Source organism: Bemisia tabaci, chromosome 5 (assembly GCF_918797505.1).
Source record: "Bemisia tabaci chromosome 5, PGI_BMITA_v3".
Taxonomy (NCBI): Eukaryota; Metazoa; Arthropoda; class Insecta; order Hemiptera; family Aleyrodidae; genus Bemisia; species Bemisia tabaci.
Window position 1 is genome coordinate 40,956,495 of NC_092797.1, and position 26,980 is coordinate 40,983,474.

Here is a 26,980-nt window from a genome sequence, read left to right on the forward strand (position 1 = left end):
TTGATAATTCTTTTTCTGAATACGATTTTTCTTATACCTACATTTTAAAAAAGTGCAAAATTTGCCGCCATGGGCCGCGGCCCATGTGGTTACCCCGTTAATCCGGCCCTGATAATTTACGATAGGGTTTGCATGCAACACAGTTCCTTTTAGCATAAATAAGATCATAACTTCATTCTGTCTGCGCCCAAAAAAGGGTCGAAAACCAAGTGCAGCTGAAAGCGCCGCAACCTGTTGCCTGTAGCTCGTGAGGACAAATCCTAAATGAGGAATTTAGAAATGCGCCAATAATTACGAGTGTATTTTTCACTCAAAAACGCCCAACACAAAATTAGGCATCATTTAGGCATTTATTAGGAATCAATTTAGCTCATGCGACGTCCCTTCTCAACACGGCAAAATTTTGAAGTTATGAATAGAGTACCTATGTAGGGAAAGTATGGACAACTCGAAATATGTAGCTCTTAGACCCCAAAAGAGTAGGCAATCTATGAATTCAAATTATCCAGAGTGATTTATCACAATTGTTGGGAACTGTCGTTGGTAAAGCACGTATTTGACTTGGTTTTTGCATAAACTTACTCATTTTTGCGGAGGAATGCTTACTTATGAATTTTCTTGTCCATTTTGTTTGGAGTCTAAAGATTGACAGTGACATTTTTCGTTTTCAAAGGTTACCTACCCATTTGGGCCCTAAGAGCTACATATTTCGAGTTGTCCATACTCTCCCTATATGGGTACTCAAGTTATGAATTCCGATCAGTAGAAACTGAGCAAAAGTTTGCAACACTCATAAAATCGATCAAAAATCGCGCGAAATTGCTCCTCGGACAGTATTTCCCCTTAAAACAGAATGTAATATTGGCTGCACATGTTAGGTTTTTCCAGCTGCTCGGAAGCATGGTATTTCGACCACAAATTAACGGGGAATCGCGAATAGAACGGAGGCGGCGGAGACGGGAACGAGCGGAAAACTCGATCATGTGTCCTGGTGGACGTAAGTGTGCGGGTAATATGGGTGTGATGCGGTTAATCTACCCACCGCAGACGATTCGAAACGGATTTATGCACGTTTTCGGGCGGTCAAATGGTATCGCGGATATGTCGTTGTCTGTTGATACGCGCCACCGTTTCGAGGATGTGCTTACGTCCCGCCGGGGCCCGCGTGTTTGGTTAGCTACGCGAACATGTGATTCTAACCACCTTCTGCTCCCCGCGTGTTTGTTTTTACAATTTTATCGGTAAGTTGCCGAATCTACTACTTCCTGCGCTGCTCCCATAAGTGGGTCAAAAATTCACCATTTCAAGTTGATGGAGGTACGCAAAAATGGACAGAGTTAAACAGAAAGGAACCAAGCCACATCGAGATCGCACCGAGAAAAAGAGGCTTAAAGTTTGACTCCTGCATAAGACTCAATGTAAAAGATAAACTTCAAATTCAATTTCTGCAAAATTTGCTCCAACAAAAACTTTGAATTTTTGGCGATAGATAGTAGAGCAGTGGTTGAGTTCAAAACCACTCGTAACTTAATTTTTTCAAAAATGTGGGTTGGTTCCTTTCTGCTTAACTCAGTCCAAATGTCCTTGGAGTCGTATGCATGGTCGTCCCTTAAAACAGCTCTTTTCGCTGAAGAGTGTCGCCGAAAAGAATGCTTACTTGTTTTTACGCTACGGTAGAAATGTCTAAAAAATGATGTCCACAGGTATGTCTACATTTATTAAACGCGCGGTTACGGTGAAAATGTCTGCAAACTTATGGCTGAAACGTGCAAAGGCCACAACCGCACCGTGATACAGTAAAAGCTCGCCAAGTCGAACTACGGTTAAGACGAAATATCGATTAAGTCGAAGTAATTTTCGGTCCCTAGAAACGTCCATTAGTTTGGTGGAGTATCGGTTAAGACGAATTGTCGCTTAAGTCGAATTTTTCGTCTGTCCCTACACAATTCGACTTAGCGAGCTTTCACTGTGTGATGTAGCTTTCAGAACTTTTACGCAGTTTTTATAACTTGAAACCACATGCGTTCTTTTACTTTCTTTTTAAGGGAGAGAGGGGAGAAAATGGGGGAGAGGGTTGCAACGCTGTTGCATTTTCTCCACAGGGATAAGGACATAACTCAGCTAACATGAAGGTAAATCCTGAGAGGAAAGTTTTTTACCAATAGCCAATGGATGTAGCTTACAGCTATAGGTCGTTTTAAATTATTTTCAAATGATTATTACATTATAATGTTAAATTTTACTCGAAAGGAAAAAATTGTACTTTTATGATTCTCTGATGTTAGTGGCCTTCCTTAAACCTCCCTTAATGACTATGTAAACCAGATGGAGCCGCATTAAGGTAATGAGCGGTTGATGGAACGACTATGAGTACGACTCCTAGGGTAGAAAAATGAAAAAGAAAAAAACAGAAAAAAAAATTCAGGAGCCACCGAGTGCCGAAGGTGAGTACTCCATGGGATGGAGCTGATTCTGCACCCTGCTTAGGAAATTTTTGAACACAACTATACGTGTTTATGTTGCATGTGTATTCTTTGATTGACACCAATTTTTTGGTGTGCTGAAACACTATTGTGTCCAGAAGATAAATCATTAAAGTCGGCACATGGTTTTATGAAAGTAGTTAATTCTGATTTGATTAGTAAGATATAAACCGACGCTTTGCCAGTGCTAACAACGACTTTGTGCCAAAATGGCACGTTTATCTCGAACGCGAAGTAGCATGGATCAATACAATCGCCTACAGTTTCAGTAAATGCAATTTTTTTAGGAAATGAAATAAGAAAAACATTGTATCCTAAGTGAAAGTCATCGAAAATAGTCTCGTCATCAAACTAGAGGAATTACAATCAAATCAAGATCTATTTGTGAGAATCCCACGAAAGCTCTCTCTCAGCCTTGAAATGATCTATACTTTATGAGCTATACTGTTGAGAACTACTCCTTAAAATTTGACGGTGGAACTGACGAAATTGAAAGTTTTTTCTCTCTCTTATCTTTGTGGGTTCTTCTCAAGACCTAAAGAATCAAAACTCCTACAGCCTTATCATTAGCATCACCTACGAGCAAAGTATTACCTGGGAAAATGTGCTCAAAAACAACCTCTAGAGCTATAGAATTAGGTTTTTTTGTAAAAACTCGCTCTATGCCGATTCGTGAATTATTTTCTAACCGTTCCTCACTTTAGCAGGAACATTTTCTAGGAATTGTAAGTCATGATAAGGGCTTATATGTTAGACGATTTATAATGAATCCAAATTATGAAATGCAACAAAGTGCATAGCTCGTGTACTCTCAGATTTGGACGTAGGATGTGCGGAGCCGCGATGACGTCAAAGTGCTGCATGATTTTGTTCTACCTTTTCCCCGCTTTTTCCCTATTTTCTCCCCTCGTTTTCCCCCCTTCTCACTCTATTTTCCCTTACCCTTTACAGGAATTGTTTTGCTTAATAGGTTAAAAGCTCATTAACTTGTGCGAGTAAAAACACTGGTTGGTTCTCCTTAAAAGAAAAAAATAGTGTTGATGTCTAGGCGGTAATGCGTGAGCGTTATTTTGTATGTAAAACGTCACTAAATACAAGAATCGAAAAGTATAATTAAAAATAAAAATGTACATCATTGAAATTCACATTTATCAATTATCTCTATGCTTGAAAAATTGTAGAACCTCATCACCCTCTAAGTTTGTTGCAACAATTCGACGGCACAGTAAATATTGCTGTACTAAATAAATTGACGCCTGCGCTTAGTCAATTTTTGAATCGTTTGATCACTTAAAATGTTACACATAAAGATACGAATATATGAATATAGATATTCTCTACTTTTTTCATCTACGTATCTATCAGTGGCGTTTTCTGCATACCTGCTACGGTAGCTCTACTTCCCCGAAAAAGTTTGGGGGTGAATGATTATATTTTTGTATTATTTACGCAATATCAACAATAGAGCCTTTAAAAAAAAAACAGAACTAAGTACCATCAAAATTGCCTGATAATTCTGGCGAGGCAAGATTTGTAGATAACGTAGAACACTAGTCCTGCAATGGATACAGCTGCGATGAAGACAGATAAAAGGGCCCTTGAGACGGAGACTCAAATTGCCTAGTACAGTGGAAAATTCGATTTTGTGTTAAAAATGTCAATTTTCAGTTTTCAATGCTAAATGCTTTGAGCTGTTATTCCGAACAACTAATCAAAATTCAACCCATAATTTGCATTATCAATTGGACCGTGAGCGTTGGAATTGAATCATTTCTAAAGCTAGCAACAGCAGAAGCATCCTTTGTGTGTAATATTCTCCAATTTGCAATTTTTTATCGCTCCCTAACTTTGTATTGTGCATATTTTTGATAAAAGGAACTATGTGCACGCAAACCTGACGCACGTAGTTCTCTTGGCATCAAGAGGACAATTTGACAATTTCGGGCGTTTTTTGCGGCAAATGATGCTAAGTTGACCCTTCTTATATGTGGTTCAACTGTAACATTCCATTCGCCTTCCCCACACCTTAAGGACCCCTTTTCCTGGATACATCACAACTATTGTTAAATGGATATTTTTGAGTCTACCTCGAGAACTGAAGGCGAAATATCAATCCGTCCAACATTCACACGTCCCAACAACCCCTCATTCTACCTCCTCTAAATATTAGGTCAGAAAACGCCATTGATCTACGAATGGATCTCGTCGAATGGAAAGACAGCTATTTTACCTGCTCTCTCCTCGAGTTCCGGGGGAATTAAAAAAGCTCCCGAGCTGTTTAAAGCCCTCGCCTAATCCTCACTTGTATTTCCTGGAAAAAGCAGGCCGCAACCGGAACCGCGAGTGTCAATTTTCATCAAGAATCGAGAAAAAAAAACACGCCGCCGACGAACATAAGTTTATCGAGTACTGGCATCCAATTGTTTACCGGTTACCGGGCGGCGGCGGCGGCGCTAAGACGGAAAATCCTTTTAATTTTCGTTTCGTCGGAGGAGAGGCTCCCGATTAATTTCGAGGCGCGGGGCGGGAGGAAGAAGCGGAAAAGTAGGCGCTCGGAGGCCGCGCGCGAACGTGTAAACAAAAAGCGGGCAGGGGCGGGGGGAGCCCGAAAAAATATAGGCGGAAATTGTGTATAGGCGGAATGCGGTGCGAAATCGGCGGGAGACGCGACGACGCTCAGGTGGAGCAGGGCCACGGTGGGTGCGAGGCGGCGGGCAGAAGCGCAACAACTGGCTGTCGCAGCCCGAAGGAAGTTCGCCTCCCTCGCAATTTCCCCCATCAATCCCCCCCGCCCCGCCCGCCGCCGCCACTGCCGCCGCTCCGCCCCCTCAGCACCCTCCCCCCGCCCCCCGGCAGGGTCCTGGTGGCATCCCTACCACAACTGCGCCTCGGCTTTTCTTCACCCCTTTCCGACTTCGTCAATTTCATCAATGGGAGTAGGACCCCGTTCGTATTCCGCGGGGCTCCGTCTCAACTTGTTGCTGATTCGCCCCAGCGTGAGCTACGTGCACTATGCGAATTAGCTGCGCCGACCCCGCCGCGCCGTCCTCGCTAGGCAACTTGCATCGATAGTCGCCTTCATCGAGAGACTTGGTTTTTTGACCCCTTGTTTTAAAAAAGTATGTGAAGGTGTACAGATAATACCATTGAACTCTCAACATAGATCTTTCTACCCATTGATGGAGCCTTATACGCACACGTGTACCTCGAAGCCCGATTTTTGAAGTTTTCAACCAGACGAGAGTGATTGCCTTTTTTCCAAATTTGCGAAACTGGGGCAAAAAATTTGGTTGTCAGATTGCGCAGAATAGCACGGATTCCCTTGAAAGACAAATGAACGTCCTCGTAGTTTTTGGGACCGACGGCAGCGTCCTAAAACGCCCATAAATCTCTCCCGCGACGGGGTCCCTAGTTTTAAAAAAAAAAACAAGGGGTCTGCGAGCTGATTATTGAAATTGATAGACAAAGCGATAGACAAAAAAGACATAAGGAGTAATCAGCGATCCTATTGGTTGAAATGGATGGTTCTTATAGACTAAGGGAGAAAATTATGGACTAACTAAAAGGTCTCTCATGGGTTGCCGTGTGCTAGTCTATTACCTACCTCCTTTGTCCATTATAACCACCGCTTTACACCAATAGGATTCCTCCATATCCGTTTTGTCTTCTTTGTCTATAGCTTTGTCTACCAATTTCAACAATCAGCTCACTGCTCCGTAATGCCTTTGTAGGCAGTGTATTGCCGTATCAATGCCGTTCTCTGATTGGTTAGACTTTCTGGCCCGCATTAGACTTTCTGTAGGGCTCCCAAGGATCTGGGTAAACAAACCGATCGAAAGGAGCTCATATCATCTTCAGAGAAATTAATGATACTCACAGAAAAAGTGTGATGCTTCGCAAGAATATCCGTCAAAGTTAGTTCAGAATAATTCGCCGAACACAAACTAAGAAAATGGATAAATAAGGCCAGCGACGATTCAAATTCCTGGAACATTTTGGGTTGGTACCACCCCCCTTGTAGACCATGAAAAAAAAGATAAATAAAAGAGGAATCAAAGATAAAGAGAATTTTATTCTTGCGACCAATTTTTAGTAAAGTCTCTGGAAAGATTTCTTGGACGCCCATCTACACAAAAATGAACTACATTGACAGTTCTGAAACCTTACGATTGGCTTGCGTTCTTCTGAAAAATCGACTTCATTTCGAAAGTATGAACCAGATAAAATGGGCAGAAAAAGAGACGAAGCACCGTGACTTTCATACTAGCGCCTGAATACAACTTTTCGAACTCTTCGGATGTGCGGGTTGCTTACTAAATATTGAAGGCGTTTTCATTTTCCTCGTGCCCTCAGCGACCAGTGCGACGTTTCTGTGTACTATTATTGAAGCAAGCGCCTAACAAAATACCAAAGAGTGAGGCTTGTTCAACTTCGTATGTTACGAAAGGGTACGCAACCTGATAGCTTCGCAGTACAACCCCCCGAGGCTCTTTGCGCCTCAGGCGTTATGCGTTACACGCGTTACTGTTATGACTTAACATTACAGAGTACGATTAGATAAGAAAGATAGTGATTTTTGCAGAAAATGTAGCCTCCTTGGTCAGAGATAAACAAGCACAGCTCCATCTGTTCATTTAAATTAGAAATTGAAAAGAATACTTTCCACTGACAGAAATAAAACGGAAAATCTACAATATGTAGACTTCCTGCGTTCAAAAAAAAAAAAAAAAAAAAAAAAAAAAAAAAAAAGTGTCTCTCTCTGCCTAAATCGATCCAATTTATCCGAAATCCATCACTCAGTAAATTTATTTCCGAAGTAATTCGAGGGTTTCTTTTCCGTGGAATCCTGAGGAATTCAAGCGGCCGGAACAAAGTCGGGAGCCTCAACGTCCTTCGTGGAAGCTGTGAGGATGTTCCCTCAAAAACGGAGACCCTTTTAAGAAAGAGTCCGAGAATAGTTATGCTAAGGGGTATTCGGAGAATTTCGACTTTTCGAAAACCTTGCCCACAGCCATTTTTGGATTAAAATTATCCTAACTTTTCTGCAAAACACCGGAGGCTGTCGTAAAACGCAAAATGAATTTGAACTTTAATGTATGCTGAAACGGCGTACTGGCACCCACTCAAAATCACTGTTGGCCTCGATCAGGGAGGTTCATGGGCGGGTTCAGCGGAGCTCGGGAGGCGCAATGGAGAGCTTATACAAAATGCACTTTTTACCAGCTTTTCTAGCCGTATTTACAGTATTTGAAGTTAGTAAAAAATAATTTTAGCTCCTATGACAGTGCGGTATCGTCACCAGACCCGAACTAATTGGTAAATTTTTGCACAGCACTAAATGTCTTATTTCAAGTTTATAAAAGAATCCAGGTCGAAATGTTCGGTGTGTTCGAGTAAAAAGTGTCATGTATTACCCATCAATCTCTTTAGAAAAATCTGGAGAATTGATGCCTGAAATTTCCAACGCAAAAATTGCTCCTTGTTTTTGAGTTATTTTCGATAAAATGAACCCGTGTTATCTTTCATATGGGCCTCAAAAAGTGGGCACCAGGCGGATCAGCCAATTAGAGACAACTTGTAAAAGTAAGGTGCAGTGGCGCAAGCTATAGGAATTCTTTAGGGGGGTGGGGGTCATTCAAAAACGTGACGGTAAATTTACAATATTCTGTGTGCGTCCCTGATTATAATTTATGTCTACCCTTTGAAATCCAAAAATGGTACAATTAAGGAGGCTAGGGGGGGGGGGGTCTAGACCAGTGGCGTGGCGTGAATGATCGATTATCGATACTTCCCCATTTGAGTCCGTGCGAAAGAATCGATTATTAAGGTGTTCGCTGCAAACACCCTGTTAATCGATCCTTTTTCATAGGTTTAAATGACAGATCAATCGATATATCGCGAAGCACGCCACGCCACTGGTCCAGACCCCCTGGACCCCCTCCCCTTGTCTTAGCCACTGGTAGGGGGTACCACTCGGCCTGGAATTCATATTGCGGCTCTCTTTTTCTCTTTGGAAATAAAGAAACAGTGATGGAGTAAAATGGTAAGGCATTGTAGGAGCAAGGATTCTTTTTTCCCCGTGTGTACACAGTGGGAGGAAGTTCCCGAGGCAAATGACTTGCCCCCTCCCCCCCCTTTTTTTCGTGATATCACATAAGCCGCGCGCGGCGTCACGAGCTTCCCGCGGAGGCAGCATCAAGGCCCGAGCGGCTCAACCATGAAATGACTGGGAGCCGTGAAAGGTTCGAATTTTCGCTTGAGCAGAATCCCACAGTGGGAAGGTAAACAATACTTTATTTCGTTTTAAAAGCTGAAGGCAAACGCCTCTCTGGAGGTGCCGCTTTTGTAAAATCATGCAGCTCGAAATCCCCCGGGACCCGGGCGGAGAACGCTGCATTACTAAAGAAAAACGCCGTATGAGCCTCCAGACATTGCCATATTTCCCTCAATAAGAAGCAATTTCACTGAGGAAATCATGAATATTTTTCCTCGATTTTTCCAGACAATATTCCTCGCAATCGAATCTAAAATATCTTAAAAAATCAAGTTAAAATATGCATGACTTCCCTCTATAATGCTTACTTTATCCGGAGAAATTCGGCAACTCTGGAATGTTGATACGGCCTTTATCCTCAGCACGGCGGGACGGAAAGGATACGGATGAATAGAGGAAGAGGAGGGGGCTCAAACTTTTCATTCTTCAATTAAAGCGAGTGAAATGATTTCCGCTTTTTAAGAGAAATATGAGAAAGTTGGACTCTTGGCTTTATTTTCTCCTCGCGGGCCCGCGAGCCTCCACTCGAGTAACTTATTTTACAAGCAATTAAATAAAGCGCATAGCTCACAGAAAGGATTACACACCGTCGAGTCCTAGGATCCTAACCCCGAGCTCACTTGGCAATTAGCTTCCATCCGCCCGACTCGAGACTCCCGGCTCGCTGTCATGAATAAGACGCCGCGACTCGCCGGCCTCCCTTGTTTATTCACACTCTTTGTGTTTAAGGTGATTCCAAGTGATCTAGGGACAGCTCGTATCCGCGCAGAGAGCGCCACTAGTCGTTTTTCTGAAGCGACCAGTAAATCGTCTATTACTTCAAATTCCCTGCGAAGATTTCCCAAATCGGATCCATAACTTATAGCTAATTTTTTGTATTATTTTTTGATGTATTTTTCATCGAGATTGATTCAGTTTACGAGGTGAAAGTACGGTAACAGATTTTGAGGTGAGGAAAAGCGGCCGTGAGAAAAGTGACCGCCATGATTGTTGTTGTTTTGTTTACCTAACTTTAGGTTATGTCTTCTGTTTATCTGCACAATATACAATGTTCAAATTGTTTATCTGATAAAGACTCTACCGCCTTTACGTATAAGGAATAGAATTTCCCGTTTTTTTCTTGCTTGTTATTCTAATGCCATCATTGTGGAAAAATCGCGTGTGGAACTTGTGTTTAACAAGATTTTGGGACGGAATCGAGCGCACTGGACCTGCTCACCGCACTGTAACTTAGGTAAGTTCTTACACTCTATTTACTTCTTCAAACGCAACCCCTATTATTCCAGTAGGCGGAAATACTTTAGAGGAACAAGCAAAATATACGGAGACTGGGGTGAACACTATATTTGCGCCAACAATTCTCATTAGTTGGTAAATGAAAGCGCTGTATGTTCCGAGTATGTTTATGCACTCTCAGAGACGAACCAAAGACCTATCTTGAATCATGAATTAAAATCAATGAGCAAAGACAGCTAGATTTCCGACCCCACACCTTAAAAGGCTGAAATCTTTTGACAAGGATACCAGCGAAGGAATAGCGCGACACTGACTATGTTGTAAGGGGATGGTGGCTGACCCAAAAATTCAAAGGGGAAGTTTTATGCATTTTTAAAAAATATATGTGTGTTCAGTGAATTTTTCCTGTTGCTTACCTAACTTTCAGTATCTCTGGAATATTAAGTCAATTGTAATTGGACTGCGTTAAACAGAAAGGAACCAAGCCACATCAGCTATTGCCAAATTTAATCGGGCAATTTAAATTTTTACATGAAAACGGTTGTGCGGATTTTTGTGCAAATTTCAGTGGATTTTCTCTAGAGTATGAAGCTAATTCCTTAAAAATTTCAAAGGAATCCACACAAACGTCCTCTCGTAAAAAACTAAATGGCCCGGTTAACTTTGGCAATAGCTGATGTGGCTTGGTTCCTTTCTGTTTAACGCGGTCCAATTGAAGTATGCTCTGACCGAACTTTGATTTGGTTCATTGAATGAGAGGATGGACACGATAATAGAAATTACTTAAACGGTAAGTAATTTTAGAAAGGAAATGAATGCTTGAACAGGTAAGAGGTACCTTCAATTTCTGGATAATATGAGCTTTGCAGTTGAGGGAGGGACGATCGAGTAGATTATTAAGAGTGCCTACTTAGGTACTTGGCTTATTTTACAGAAATTTTCTATACAATGTTCTGCTCTGAAAAACCATCCTTTGCCATTCATTTCATCAGGAATGCATGTTTCTTTTCCAGGAGGTGTCCAAGTGTCAAGTCAAAGGATCATACTGATGCAGCATTAATTTTAGTGAATCCTGTCACTCTCTACTGGGATTCTCTGTAAGGACATTGCCAGAACCGGACGTTTAACTCAATGAACACCAATTCTTGTGATCTGATCCAACCAGAGTGGGCACCAGTGACCTTTGGACCTTTGGAGATAGAGGGTGCTCTCCAGAAAAGGTAAGGGATTTTGCAAAATATCTACGCGATATTTTTGTATTCTGCAAAATTTTATCAACATTTTTTCTGTGAAATCAAAGAATGTAAAAGATCTCTCCTTGAAGCTGTAGGTGTGCCCCACTACCCCAGGTGGGTGCCTTCCCTTGCTCACTGACCCTCCTTGATGCAAGTGCACTGCGACCCCCTACCTCCCTCAGAAAGAAAATTCATAATTCGCCTCATGCCAACTCTGAAATTGGTGAACTCTCTCCAAGGAGGTAAGGAAAGAAAAAATTAGCTAATTAGTGAATCCACGTTCATTAATCACAGAGACTATGTGAGTAGCTCAGATCTAGAGGGTCGTAACACACTGTTTTGAGAAATTTAGCTAAGTACACGGGTCTATTCAAAATAAGTTCAAGAAGAGTTCTGTACGGTAGAAATTGTTTGTGCACCTCCAAATGCAATGTGCTTATACCTCCGCTCATGCTTTATTAATTTTTTAAGGAATACATGAACCAACAGTTTTCCTTAAAATATTCTGTATAATTTCTAACACAATCGTAAATATTTTCATAACAATTTGAATTATATATTTTTGTCAGTTTATTTTTCAGAAGAACAAAAAATATAATAGAAGGCTTTTGAAACGTTTCAATGGAAGGATATTTTTCGGCCTTAGCCATTGCACTCTGTTCTCTATTGTCCTTTTCTACCAAGAATTCTCATGAGAGGCGAAGAATCAGTGAATTATTGTTGGGAATCCCCTCCCTTCTCCTGGGAGGTTTCTGTGATTTTCATTCCCCTCTTCTCCTGTAACTTCCGGATGTGGCAATCAAATCGGATTGTCTTGTTGGCTACCTTCCATGTCTTTGTGCTCGTCAAATGCTACTTAACAATAATCATTTTCTAAACTGTTTAGTTTTTAATTTTGATGAAATACCTTATGTTCTTTTGCAGAGAGACCACCCCAGTCATATGAATCAGACAATCCTGTGCTCCCATATTCCAGAACTGGAACTGGACTTAGAGTAAATGCTGGGTCTATCTTGTCGCTATCGGTGAAATTTTCCACATCTCAGTAGGGACTGACTGGCTTCAAATTTTCTTCAGACGCCACAAGGAGCATCGTTTTCCCCCTTAGTCTTACCTATCTTACTTTTTTTAGTTCTAGAAATTACTCTTTAAATTTAATCGCTAAAACTCAAACGTTACATGTAGGTATCCTAAAGGGTTAGAAATCAGAGTATCATAGTATTTGAAGTTAGAATAAATAAGTCATAGTTAGAATGGTCTGGCAGCGTCTCTCTTAATGTGTGTAAATTTTCTCTCATTATCTTAATAAATTTTTTATTTTCTTTCTTAGATAAGTTTTGCTGGTTTTCATTCATTCACACTTTTAAAGATTTTGGTAAGCTTTATTGAAAACAACTATGGACCTCTGCAGTGGCAGGGCGTGCTTTGCGATATATCCATTGATCGACCCTTTAAACCTATGGAAATGGATCAATAAACAGGGTGTTAGCAACGAATACTTTTAATAAGCGATTCATTACCATAGCTTCAAATCTGGAGATATCGGTAACCGATCATTCACGCCTCGCCACTGGACCTCTGAGAATAAACAGGATAAAACCATCCAGTTTTGCGCAACTTAAAGAAGTTATATATTTTCTGAGTTCCATTCTTACAGTAACCTGTTTGCTGCGATCATCTAGTTTAACTTGAGGTTTTCTCTAGAAAAATTGTAAACGATTTGACAAACGTTTTTCCTCATGAGAAAAATTAAAAGCAAGAAAAATATGAATCCTAGATGGAATGAAATTTCTTCTGTTTGCAGGGATCATATGAATTTAAAAATAAAAAATGTAAATGATTAAAAATAGTTAAGTACTAATTTTGAAATTAAAACGTCATTACTTTCTCAAGGTTTTTTTTTTTATCAATTTCAACAAAGTAAATGTATGCATAAAATTTTCCTGTCAAGTTCAGAGCAAGGAGGGGGAAGTCTGGAATATGTTGGAACGTTAATATGCATTGTAGGTATGTTTTTCTTCGAGGGTTTCCTTGTATTGTTAAACCAAGTAGCCTGGAACTTATAGGTATAGGAAATTTCTTGCTTTGATCCACAATCTTCCCTGTGAGAGAAGGAAGTGAGGGAAATGCTCCCTTTTGCTTCTAGAATGTGAAGTACATCTCTGCCGTGCCAAGGAAAAACGTCCTATGAACATTCGAGAGTTACCAGATTTCCTCCTACAAAATGTTTATTTTGGAGGAAAGATATGAATATTCTCCCTTGAAATTTTCAGGGGCTTTAGGTTAAGTTGTGAACAAAATTATCTGAAAAATTGGAAGGAAGATATTCATAAGTTTACCAGGAAATTTGTATTTTATCAAAGGAAATTTGGCAACGCCTGAAGGTCCATACAGCATTTTTCCTTAGCACGGCAGACCTCATCTCAAGCTTCTTATCTTCAGAATCTGTCAACTGAAATGTTAAAAGTATGTATGTTGCTTTAATTGAACGTCTGAGAACCCTTATACTTAACTTTCAAAAGAAAATTTAAGAAATTCAAGAACAGAAAGTTTGAAGCATAAAAGAGGATAAAACATTTTATGAGATTTAAAAGCAATCTAATCTGAAGCAGTTTCCAAGGTATAATTTTAATTCAAATTTTCACAGACAGGATTTATTCAGGTCTCTTGAATTGATTTATTGACCTATGATTTTGTAAAAATAGAATTTATGCAAGCCAACATCTGAAAGAAAGAAATTCAAAACTTTATAGCGCTTTTGTTGTTACTATGCTTGTGCAACTGTTCCTCTCATTCAACAGAAATTTGGTAACTTAAACGTAACAGTTCTGTAGGGAAAATTGCCCATTACTAAGTTGACGAAACGAAGGTATTTTGAAATCTTCAAACGGAACCGGCAGGGAGAGATCGATCAAATTTAATTTGAGATTGGACCAATAACAGAACTTGTCTTGAACTAGTGACCTGCGTGATTCAAATAGTTATTGAGACAAAATTTAGTGGAAGTGAATTTACGATTGATAGTGAGGAGTAAGTACACTTAGCGACATGAATTATTTTAAGTTAAGTCAATACTGAAAAAAGTAAAATTAAATACTTACTTCAGTATTTTCAATTCTGATTGAATTTTGATGTCTTGTGATTTCTTACCTCAAGTGGCTGCTTAGCATTAAATGCTTTAGTTTTGGTTTTGATGAGTGAAAGTAATGCCAGCAGGCCTTTCCAAAATCAAGTTCTTCTCATTGAGAGGACACGAACTGACCTTTGGAAAGACCCCAAAACACTCTTGATCACATGATGTTGAGGACAGAACGGGACGGACCAATTATGTGTTTTTCTGAGCTTTATCATACCTAATACTAATTTCACATTGCTAGGTCAGTGGATCAACCCAACTCCACACTCCTATATCTTATGGCAAGAAACATGAATTCTGTCACAGAGCTGTCTCCACTTTTCCTTTCGCGACACCTGTGATCACTAAGTGTCATCACAATCACAATCAGCAGCCTGATTTTTTACATTTATGTCGGCACGACAAGAATCGGAAATCGATATATTACGCAGCGCAGATGGGGCAATATCTTGTCTTATCTTGCTGACATAGCCAGTTAAAGTTTCAACAATCGGGCTACTTGAGGAAGTTAGTTGTCAGGCATTCAACATGGGAAGGAGGATTTTCCATCCTCGTTCTTACAATTACTTTCAAGGTCTAATGGATGGAATAATTCTTCCGCACTCTATAGGTTGGCCAACTATTTGGACGTTCTACGACCATTATGAGGAAGATCACAGTCGGGATGGAAGTTTGAAGCAGGCACTCTATGAAACATTCAGAGGCTTGTAAAGGCATCTACGAAAGATAGAATTGGGGAGGAGAAAGAGGGTTGAATCAAAGACTGCGTAACTTTCTTTGTTAGGTTTTCAGTGCTGTAACGAAACCATTGGCGAAGTATCATCGATACACCTGAATTCGAAACAACAAGGTAGTGGGAGGCTGTATTACCTGACATCACAATTTTGTAATGGTTCACTGCTTTTGCAGTGTCAAACATCCAATGTAAAAAATATTGTTATGTATCTACATCAAGGAGCAAAGGAACTGTTCATTGCTAACCTCCAAACTTGTATGGAAACAAACATGAAACAAATAATGAATTTACATAATTTATGGTATTAGCACAAATCTGGTTCAAACTTGTCGCGAAAACGATAGTTGACACATTTTACGACACATCTTACACGGATGAATATTCTCACTATTGCATTTCTAATACGATAGTCAGCAATCTACTTGCAGAATGAGAACTCAGAAAACGAAATCAAAACAATCAGGGGATTCACGGGGCAACCCAAAAGTAGGAATTGGGCAACCGCAACGGCAACCATGCAGCATGCAGCTGACATCGGCATATCGCTATCTCTCTCTTACTCATTACGATACCCTATGTAAAATCCGTTCCCGTACTTTCGGGTATATTTTTGCAATAATTCTTGACAAATTTGGTATCATTGTGCTCAGAATTTATGCGGCTACACGTTATGGATCGATTTCCTTCATAAAAATCAAAGTGGCGACGACAATTCCTTCCTGAAGACTCACTCACGTAGCAGCGCTACGTGGTGGCGGTTGCCTTCCCTAGATCACTTGGAATCACCTTAAGTGCGTGTAAACTGCACTTTTTATCACCCGCCCCAACTTTTCCTTCCGCAGCTCGCCCGCGATAAAACCCGGCTAAGGGATCATGCTCCTCCGATACTCACGTTTCAAGTGCTGAAATAAAACGATTCCTAAGTTGCTATTGATCGCTCCGCTGTTCGGATGCTAAATAAAAGTCCGTCATTTTTTCGTCACAGCGAAATGCTCAACACGTTGCTCAACATGCACCTAGTAGGTAGGTCGAGAGTTGAATGTTGGAGGTCCGAGAGTTGAATGTTGGAGGTCCGAGAGTAAAAGCTTCCACCATTTCTTTTTAGGTCTCGATACACGATCAAATTCCCGAACTAATTATCATCAAAGTATCGGGAGTCATTACTCTATATAAAGCTGCTGTTCCCACTCACTCTGCCCCCCCTAGATAAAAATTGGCCGAAGCGATTTCCTTTAAAATTGGTACACGCTCAGCTATTGTAATGAGGAGTTGATTAAAATTATTCCCATTCAAATCCGCTGCTTAGGACGCCCGCAAGAGCGAAAAGTTGTTTCTCCATATAGTATTACATTGGAGATACGCGGTTGTTTACGCGCATCGCGCCGAACAGGTTCAATCCTGTTGCGTGACGTCACTACCTTATAGACGAAATACAAGGTTTTAGGCGGTATTTTTCAACGGATTTTTGTGGAAATTGGTTGGCGGGGGTATTTTTCGACGAGGATCTCGAATTTTTGGTCGGATTTTCAAAATCTCAAAATCCAAGATGGCGGCCGTGGCCTAAAATGCTAAGTCGGCTCCTGTTCGATCGATTTTCGTGAAACTCGGTATCCGGGGTACTTTTCGACGGGAAACTCGAATTTTTGGTCGGATTTTCAAAATCTCAAAATCCAAGATGGCGGCCGTGGCCTAAAATGCTAAGTCGGCTCCTGTTCGATCGATTTTCCTGAAACGCGGTATCCGGGGGTACTTTTCGACGGGAAACTCGAATTTTTGGTCAGATTTTCAAAATCTCAAAATCCAAGATGGCGGCCGTGGCCTAAAATGCTAAGTCGGCTCCTGTTCGATCGATTTTCGTGAAACTCGGTATCCGGGGGTACTTTTCGACGGGAAACTCGAATTTTTGGTCAGATTTTCAAAATCTCAAAATCCAAGATGGCGGCCGTGGCCTAAAATGCTAAGTCGGCTCCTGTTCGATCGATTTTCGTGAAATTCGGTATCCGGGGGTATATTTCGACGGGAAACTAGAATGTTTGGTCAGATTTTCAAAATTCAAAAATTCAAGATGGCGGCCGTGGTCTAAAATGCTACATCGCTTCCTGATATCGATCGATTTTTGTGAAACTTTATATTAGGAGGTGTATTTCGACGGGAAATTAGAATTTTAGGTCCGATTTTCAAAATTCAATAATCAAAAATGGCGATCGTGGTCTAAAATGCTACATCGCTTCCTGATATCGATCGATTTTTGTGAAACTCGGTATTAGGAGGTGTATTTCGACGGGAAATTAGAATTTTAGGTCCGATTTTCAAAATTCAAAAATCATAAATGGCGAACGTGGTCTAAATTGTTATCTCGGCTGCCGATCCATCGATTTTTGTGAAATTTGGTATTAGGAGGTGTATTTCGACGGAAAACTCGCATTTTTGGTCAGATTTTCAACATTTCCAAATCCAAGATGGCGGCCCCGCACGAAAACGCGGTCCGGACTCCTAGAACATCAATTTCTGTAAAACTTGGTGAAAAAGAAGATTAAGACATAGATGTTGTCTCCTCATCAATGTTAAAAGCTGTGCGGGGCGGTGGCGGCTCGCGGAGCGAGTCGCAAGTTCGTCGCGAAGCGTAGAACTGGGGTCCAGGGGCACTCCCCGGCTAGACGTGTCAGCTCGCAAAGCGAGCTAATCACGACTAGTTACTCTATATAAAGCTGCTGTTCCCACTCACTCTGCCCCCCCTCGATAAAAATTGGCCGAAGCAATTTCCTTTAAAATTGGTACACGCTTAGCTATTGTAATGAGGAGTTGATTAAAATTATTCCCATTCAAATCCGCTGCCTCGGATGCCCGCAAGAGCGAAAAGTTATTTCTCCATATAGTATTACATTGGAGATACGCGGTTGTTTACGCGCATCGCGCCGAACAGGTTCAATCCTGTTGCGTGACGTCACTGCCTTATAGACGAAATATAAGGTTTTAGGAGGTATTTTTCAACGGATTTTCGTGAAACTCGGAAACCGGGGGTACTTTTCGACGGGAAACTCGAATTTTTGGTCAGATTTTCAAAATTTCAAAATCCAAGATGGCGGCCGTGGCCTAAAATGCTAAGTCGGCTCCTGTTATATTGATTTTCGTGAAACTCGGTATCCAGGGGTATTTCTTGACGAGAAACTCGAATTTTTGGTCAGATTTTCAAAATTTCAAAATCCAAGATGGCGGCCGTGGCCTAAAATGCTAAGTCGGCTCCTGTTATATTGATTTTCGTGCAACTCGGTATCCAGGGGTATTTCTTGACGAGAAACTCGAATTTTTGGTCAGATTTTCAAAATTTCCAAATCCAAGATGGCGGCCGTGGCCTAAAATGCTAAGTCGGCTCCTTTTTTTTTTTTTTTTTTTTTTTTTTTTTTTTTTTTTTTTATTAGTGTTAAGCGAACTTTCACAATGAAATTATACACTTTGTTTCTAAATTCAAATAAGTCGGCTCCTGTTATATCGATTTTCGTGAAACTCGGTATCCGGGGGTACTTTTCGACGGGAAACTCGAATTTTTGGTCAGATTTTCAAAATTTCAAAATCCAAGATGGCGGCCGTGGCCTAAAATGCTAAGTCGGCTCCTGTTATATCGATTTTCGTGAAACTCGGTATCCAGGGGTATTTTTCGACGAGAAACACGAATTTTTGGTCAGATTTTCAAAATTTCCAAATCCAAAAGATGGCGGCCGTGGCCTAAAATGCTAAGTCGGCTCCTGTTATATCGATTTTCGTGAAACTCGGTATCCAGGGGTATTTTTCGACGAGAAACTCGAATTTTTGGTTAGATTTTCAAAATCCAAGATGGCGGCCGTGGCCTAAAATGCTATATCGCTTCCTGATATCGATCGATTTTTATGAAATTCGGTATTAGGAGGTGTATTTCGACGAAATTCGAGAAACTCGAATTTTTGGTCAGATTTTCAACATTTCCAAATCCAAGATGGCGGCCCTGCACGAAAACGCGGTCCGGACTCCTAGAACATCAATTTCTGTAAAAATTGGTGAAATAGAATATTAAGACATAGATGTTGTCTCCTCATTAATGTTAAAAACTGTGCGGGGCGGTGGCGACTCGCGGAGCGAGTCGCAAGTTCGTCGCGAAGCGTAGAACTGGGGTCCAGGGGCACTCCCCGGCTAGACGTGCCAGCTCGCAAAGCGAGCTAATCACGACTAGTTAGTCTTAAAGTTGTTGCTTCGCTTAGTCTTTAAATGAAAACTTGGCAGAAATGTTTCGTGTGCAAGAAATGATGAATGGTGGCACTCCATTCTGATCAAAATTTGACGGTCCGTCCCAGGGCCGTATTTAGGGGGTGGCCACATGGGCCGCGGCCCATGGCGGCAATTTTTGGAATTTTTTTAAATGTAGGTATAAAAGAAATCGGATTCAGATAAAAAAAATTACAAACGAGCAAAGGCGACAAAATCTCTTATTTCCTGAGAGTACAGTAATTTCTAATTTTGTCGGCTTTCGGTGATACAAGAGACAGCACCTTTAGTTAAACGAAAGAAGAGAGAAACCAAACACGCGATTTGGCCAGGAACGGCGCAGCGCAGAGAACAATAATGGTGACGAGGACTTAAGATGGAAAGGAGGAGCCCTCGGCGCGGCGGTCGGCATATAAAACATATTAGTGGCTACAAGAAAGACTGCATGAATACTTCACGCATTGCGTCAAACACAGTGCATTTAGAGGCAGTCGGCGTGACACGCACAGCGCCTAAAAGACTGTAGGAATACTTTACGCATTGCGCCGAACACAGTGCGGTCACCGCGGCGCGGCGGCGGAAGTTAAAATTATTAAACCACATTCATGTTTGTTCTTTCATAATCTTTTTGTTCAATACTTACAGATGGAAGGCTTTGTCCACACAGAGATAGGTTTACGGAACCTAACTTTCGCGCAGAGTTCCGTGGACTTTTGCTTATAGTGTTGACAGGGCTTTCGCAAAAATATGTCCAACATGAGCCAATGCGTCTTATGCACCCCTTCCCATCCGGCATGTTCATTTGATGGTTTTTATTAATGTTTCAAAACGAATGAGAGAGGGGGCGGCAAAATACAGGCGGCCCGTTGATCGGTTTGAAATTTTTCACCTAAGAATCAAAAGAATTCTACCCAATGACAGCCAACATAACGTCAGCTGAGACAGATTTTTCAGGGATATGAAATTTGTGCAGTTTAAGCAGTGGCTTGGCCTATTATATGTTCACGGGGACATTTTTTTTCATATTTTTCCCTCTGCCTTTTGTAAGTTTTCGGAGTTTTCCTTGTTGTCTAACAACGAGAGTGATTTCATTCCGCGCTTTTCCCCCTTTTTCATTTTTTCATTCAAACCGGAGGCTTCGTGCGTCATTGTCAACGTTTTATTTCAACGTACTGACTTTTTCCAATATTCGACGAAAAAACTCCTGAGTGCGCTTATGAAGTAAATTTTCAAGCAGATGTTATTTCAATTTTAATTTTCCTGAGCTTCTTTCATAGAATTACATCGAACTCAGTCTCCTAGCGACTGGATTTACTCCTACACTACATAGACATGCTCTTTAAGCCCGTATCGTACGATCAAAGTACCTAGAGCTCTCAAAATGAGATCACGTGACCCCATGTGACGCCACTTTGAGAGCTCGACTTTGATCGTATGATACCGGCTTTATGAAAAAGCCCAATGAAGATTCGATTGGTTTGCTTGACGCTATCCATTTTCCCTTGTGCGTGGGTACCTACAAACAAAGGCATTAGATTAAAGATAGATTAAAGATAGACCCCACGCATTCTTATCTAGACGTTGCCGTCAGAAATCACGCTTAGATTCCTCTAATGGCCTGGTTACACGATCAAAGTCCCGTCAAATTCCGATCAAAATGATGACCAATATGGCGGTCGATAGTTATCTAGATTGATGAGTAAAATTGATTAAAACAGCGTGTTGATTGAAATAAGCACGAAATAAGCCTGGTTGTGTGGAACTCAGATGAAGAATGAGCCCCACAGCTCCATCATCTACCATCAAATTTTTGCAGGCCGCAGAAATTTGATGGTAGGTGGTGCGCACCAGTCACCATTTGATCGAAAATTGATGGAAATTTGAGCTTGTAACCAGCGCATAAAGATGACAAAAGATTAAGGAGCTGAGCTATTGTTTTGGCAAACTTAAAGTGATTTGTAAAAATTTGCCCAGCACTACTAAGTGATCACCCCGACATTCATCAGTCATTATTTGGCGAATTTTATGCTCAACAAGTTGCATTTCAACCATCATCAGACTTCAAATGGCCATTTTTTTGCTAAAAGGAACTATGTGCATAGGGATTGCGTGAGACATAGTTCCAAACAAAATAATTACGTCCAAATAGCGATGACCTTCGAGTTTAACTTTTGCCTCATAAAATTAAATTGCTTCGATTGTTAGTGCGAGGTTCGTAAAATACATCGTCTCAGCTCGTAAATAAAAATTGGTCGGTTCGAGTATTTGTCGAACAACAGAGATGACTAACAGCGAGAATAATAACAGGATGACGGACCCGTAACGAAATTTACAGAATTACAGGAACGGAAGTGACCCTGCGGCGGAAACTAACAACTAAGGCTGGTAAGTGAATCTTGGGGCCGCGGCGAGGCGAACCGGACTCGGTTGCCGAATTTTCACGCGCGAGCGCCCGAAAAAACCCGACGGAGGCGTGAAATCGCGGCATTTCCACCAGAACGTGTCAACAGTAACCTCAACTCGCTGCAAGCGTCAAAGGAAATTATTTGCTTTGCGGGTAATCAACGCAGGATGATAAACAGGGGATGCAAATTTAATTTCGTCCGTTAATGACTAAAAGATGTTTTCGCAGTGTGCGACGGAGCCTCGCCGAGCAAAAACCGCGGATCCGAGGAAAGTTCCCGTAGGACTTGGGCGCTTTCAGCAGCGGGGGTCCCGCGACACCGCGAGGTTAACCTGCACCTTCCACCCGACACGGCGCGGCGTGGGGGCGGATAATAAATTTAAAATATGAGTGCTTGTCGCCGGTCGTCGAGGCCAACCTGCCCCTGCCGCTCGCTTTTTCGAATTAGTGCGCCACTTTTTCAGCCCACTAACGCCATCTTGACTCGGCGACCCGCTGGGCGCCTCGGACGGGCCAGTTGACTTTGGAAATTAAGACGGCGAAACTTGAGGGGAGAAATAAATAAAGATACAAACGCCGAGAACTCGTGAGCTCCGGGTTCCGTCAATCGGCGATGACGCCAGGGCTCGTAAGGCGTTATCCGAGGATTTGGCCCTCGCCTCTACTCTTCACCTCTCGATCTCTCTAAGGGTCCTAAAATCGCTGATTAAAACAGTTTTGGTTGAAAACTCTTCGCTTTTCAGACGAAATGACGTAACTACATTTCGACGTTGCAAAATTTCCACTCGCAAAATGTATTTTCAAAAAGAGACTGTCAGAGTTTTCTACCTACAAATTTCACTGATTTTGGTTCTGCTTTCATGCACAAGTCATTTTAGACAGAAGTTACTCACAATCAGTTATGTCTCTGAAAGGATAACCTATTTTTTCCTAAAATCGCTGATTAAACCAGTTTTGGTTGAAAACTCTTCGCTTTTCAGACGAAATGACGACGTTGCAAAATTTCCTCTCGGAAAATGTGTTTTCATCGAGAAACTGTCAGGATTTTCTATCTGAAAATTTCACTAATTTTGGTTCTGATTTCATGCACAAGTCAGCATTTTAGACGGAAATTCCGCACAATCAGTTATGTCTCTGAAAGAAAAACCTACTTTTTTGGTCAATTTTACAATCTTGGAATGGAGTTACGTTGCCTCACTTGAAAAAAAATGAATCAAATTTCGTTGATCGTCGATTGAATTAGAGTTGTAATCTTTCTCCAAATCGGAGACGAACAACACGTTGTGCGAAAAGTTTGTAAACACAAGGCAAATGACGCACGAAAAAGTGAAGCTTGTACATGTATTTATTCCCATAACAAGGTGTCTAGTTTACAAAGTACTTTCTCCTCTCTCGTCACCATCGTTTCTCGTAATAGCTTTTCCAACCCTAAAAGGACCTACAAGCACTTTTAAAGGTATTTCGAGGTGTAAAAAAAAAAATTATTGTAATTTTATTCGCTGTAACGATAAATGCTAAGAGAAGTGTTAAAAACGTAGCTCAAGAAATCAAAAGCCCCTCGGTCAATTCTATGCTGATGACGAGTTTAACAAACATGGTATCATCCTTTTGATGTCTTGGTACCTCATTTTGCATAAATACTGAAATGAAGGAGCATCAGGCTCCTTATCATACTTTTTATGTCTTGGTACCTCATTTTGCATAAATACTGAAATGAAGGAGCATCAGGCTCCCAGGCCAATAAATAAGGATTGGCAAACTTATTCTCTCATGTGACCGTATCGTATCGTAACGCAAGATTTAGATCACACAGGGACAACGAACCGGCAGCACGGACGATTCGCTCCATATTTTTCTTAAAATTAAAATCTGCCTCGAATAAACGGAGGAGCGCATCTAAAGGGACAGGACAACGAGCCGAAACGCTAATAAACATATTATTTATCCCCGCAGACTTTTAAATTGCGTTCACGCGGGAATATATTTCGAAAAATTAATATTCAGGTCGCAAGCCATAATTCGAGCGGCCTTTTGTGAAGTTTTGAATAAAAAGTAGCCGAGTCGCTTTAAAAGGATTGTTTTTAAGTGTTGCACGGCGCATCTTCCACCCACTCTTCCCCTTTTACGTCTCTAACGTCCTCAATTCATTGTTCAGTTTATAACCTTTCTTGTATTCATTGGAAGCCACGCAAAAAATAAGCAAATGGTCTTTTTTCTCCTTCTTTAAGTAAAGCTTATTTTGTACTCAGCGGGTTTTTTTTTGTCATACGTATGATGCGCTTTAAGGTCAAATTATAGTAAAGGTACTGTTATACATATTATGTAAGGTTATAAATTTGGTAAGGTTCATTTTCTTCGTTAGTATCGATTTGATCATCTCAATAAGCTCCACCAAGTTGAAAGAAAGGAAATTACTGAAAGCATGTGCTGAAACAATCACACTTTCATTACATTTGCCGTGCTATTAGAATGTTTCAGGACTGAAGAAAACATTTTACGTCTGATCGCTTTCACAGGATCCTATCCATACAAAATTTCGCGTGTTTAGGGAATTTTGCAAAAAGATTAAGACTACAGGGTGACAGAAAATTGACGAGTAATTCAGCACGCTTCAACTCTGCAAGAGTATAAAACTTTCTTCTCTAATATGCATTGTCTTTTTAAAAAGATTTAGCAAATTTTAAGGTTCGTCTTGAGGTGCAGTTTTTTTTTTTATGTTCAAGTATAATAAATATCCTTTACCATTGCTTTTGGGATTTCAAAAATGTTTCAATCTTTTGGAGGACTCATGGAAAGTTCCGTGAATGGGTTGTAACATTGCATCTTAAAATCCCGATCACTTTTTGCCTATATCATATCGCATGAAATGAAAAGATTAGGGCATCCTTTCCTCTCTCTTTCCAACTGTGACTCATATTTTCCTTATTTCTTGTGATAGTACCCAGACAGTATTCTCGGAACTTTATTCTTGCAGTATTACCGGAATGCAGACGCTAAAACTCAGACACTCCAAGAAACGCTCGTGAAATATTCCACAAGATATATTCTCAGAATATTTTGAAGTTAATTTATTTACCGAAATCGCTATTTTGGGACTACGCAGATCTGATCTTGGACCGAGGTTCGGGTAAACCATGGTACAGGCAGTATCAGTGAAGCCTTCATCCGTTAACTTGTTCTTACCAAAATACTGTCCTAAATGATGTCATCGCGACAACAGACATAGACCTAAGTATTGCGTATGCACATACCCGTTTCCATGAGACTTAGAATTCTAAAAAGTGCTGACAAAAGACACTGATTCATTGGTTTGACTTAAGACACAAACTGAGTGACAAGTAGGACCACTAGATGTAGATAAAGGGCAAAGATTTCATGTTGTTTTAAAGAAGTCCATTAAAATTGGAAGGGCGGGAGCCATAGAGGCTGCATTACAATGCAACGTTTCATAATTTTATAGGACAACTTATTTTTTTACTCTCCTTACCTAACAAAAGACCTTACAAAAATAACTTTTCGAACCTCTCTTCGACTATTTCTGATCGAACCAAGAAACTCACAGAAAATGTTAAGAAAAGCTGTCGATTCTTTTTTTTTTTCGAAAAAATAAAACCCGAAAAGAAATTCGCAACCGCACAATCGGGGACACACATTTTCGACTTCAGCCGTCGATTTACATTTTCGGTACGTTCACAGGATGGAGGAATGTGACACGTGTAGAGAGATAAACGGAGTTGTAAGAACATGGTACATAATGCTTTTGTGCAGTTATTTTTGCACGATTCCCAGTTAAATTGGGCGCGAGTTGAGTTTACTCGAGTGAGATGATTGAATTGACTCCCACTAGTTCTCGAGTCGGTGATCGTCTTGTCTCATTTCGGTGTGTGCCTCCTCCCTATATCCTCACACACAATACTTTTAAAAGCTTTCAACGATATCTTGGAACTGCCATGGAGGGTCGTAACTTAATTCCTCCTCTTTTCAGCGACTGTATTATTTTCTTGACGGTTGTGCTCGGAAACGAATTTTCTGACTCATGTCTTCGTCTGACATTGAAATACCTCCACTTTCATCCTGAATTGCCAACAAACGTGGGAAAAACAGATGCCTTTAACTTGCGATTAGGCATAAGCTATTCTGCCGTGCTGAAGAAAAACACCGTATGAACGTTCAGACGTTGCCAAATTTCCTTTGATAAAACACGAATTTCCTGGTAAATTTATGAATATCGTTCTTTTGGGTTTTTAGATCATTGTGTTCGCAAATTCACCTAAACATCCTGAAAATTTCAAGGAAAGAGATTCATAAATTTCCGTAAAAATAAACATTTTATTGGAGGAAATCTGGCAACTCTCGAATGTTCATGCGGCGTTCTTCCTTGGTGCGGCAGTGTTATACTCCACACAAATGCGTACCTAGTTCCTCGAAGACAAAACGATAAAAGCAAACTTGAAATTATGAAGGAAATTAAAAAAAAAAAAAAAAAATTCTCGGAGGGAAAATTATTTTGCTTCCTTGTATAATACAAGTGAAACTTGCTCCATTGTTCGTTTGAAATATTTAATGTCATAGCTGTTCGCCTTCCTCTCAACGGTTGGGCACGAACAACTCAGCCTACGAGTTTTTTTATTCTTTATTCGTATGTGAAAGAAGCATCGACGCCTTTATTCAAATAGTTTCAGGAAATCATTTCTCTCGTTGTCAATGGTACTTTGCATATCAAATTTTCCAGGAGAGTAATTTTTGTCGAATGCAGTGGGAAAATCATTATTTGAGAATTCGACAGAAAACTGTACCTATTATTCTTAAAAATAATCTCAAGCTGTTTGATTCATGTCTCGAAAATGGCGGGCACTAATTTGCATCACAATTGAACACTTTTGTGCTATGAACGTGTACGGATTAGAATTTTAAAGACATTTTTTCCAAAACTACAGTTTTTGAACTGTAAATTGTCATTCTTAGATGTTCAAGCGTTTTTTTGTACGTAAAGTGTCATGTAGAGTCAAAATCCGTATTGTAATACATTGATTCTGATGCTTTTCGAAAAATTATGTATGTTATTCTTACATTCTTTTCGCTCAGAATCGGGAGAAAAGTTTTTTAAGAAAAAGGAGACCCGATTATGACTATCCTATCTTTGGTTGTGTTGCTCACGTAGCCCTTAAAACACAACTACAAATAAGACAAACGGAACCAACATCAGATGAAAATAGAGCGAGGGAAACGACGCGCTTTGA

The 26,980-nt window shown here is 40.6% G+C and overlaps 1 protein-coding gene and 1 long non-coding RNA gene across 3 annotated transcripts in view; one reads left to right on the forward strand and one right to left on the reverse strand.

The window, feature by feature from the left end:
- The window catches only part of LOC109040683 (uncharacterized), a 272,839-nt gene that overhangs the window by 198,907 nt on the left and 46,952 nt on the right, over window positions 1–26,980 (reverse strand). Inside the window, exon 1 of one of the 2 annotated variants that reach the window (XM_019056686.2) lies at window positions 4,714–5,203. The exons of the other annotated variant lie outside the window; for it this stretch is intronic. The gene's annotated coding sequence lies outside the window, so the exon portion shown is untranslated. Of the gene's footprint in view, window positions 1–4,713; window positions 5,204–26,980 lie in introns of those variants that run through there. 2 annotated transcript variants of the gene reach the window in all.
- Window positions 9,548–12,562, forward strand: LOC140224654 (uncharacterized). The gene is made up of 3 exons (XR_011899913.1): window positions 9,548–9,991; window positions 11,007–11,213; window positions 12,153–12,562. It is a non-coding gene; the product is annotated as an uncharacterized lncRNA (long non-coding RNA).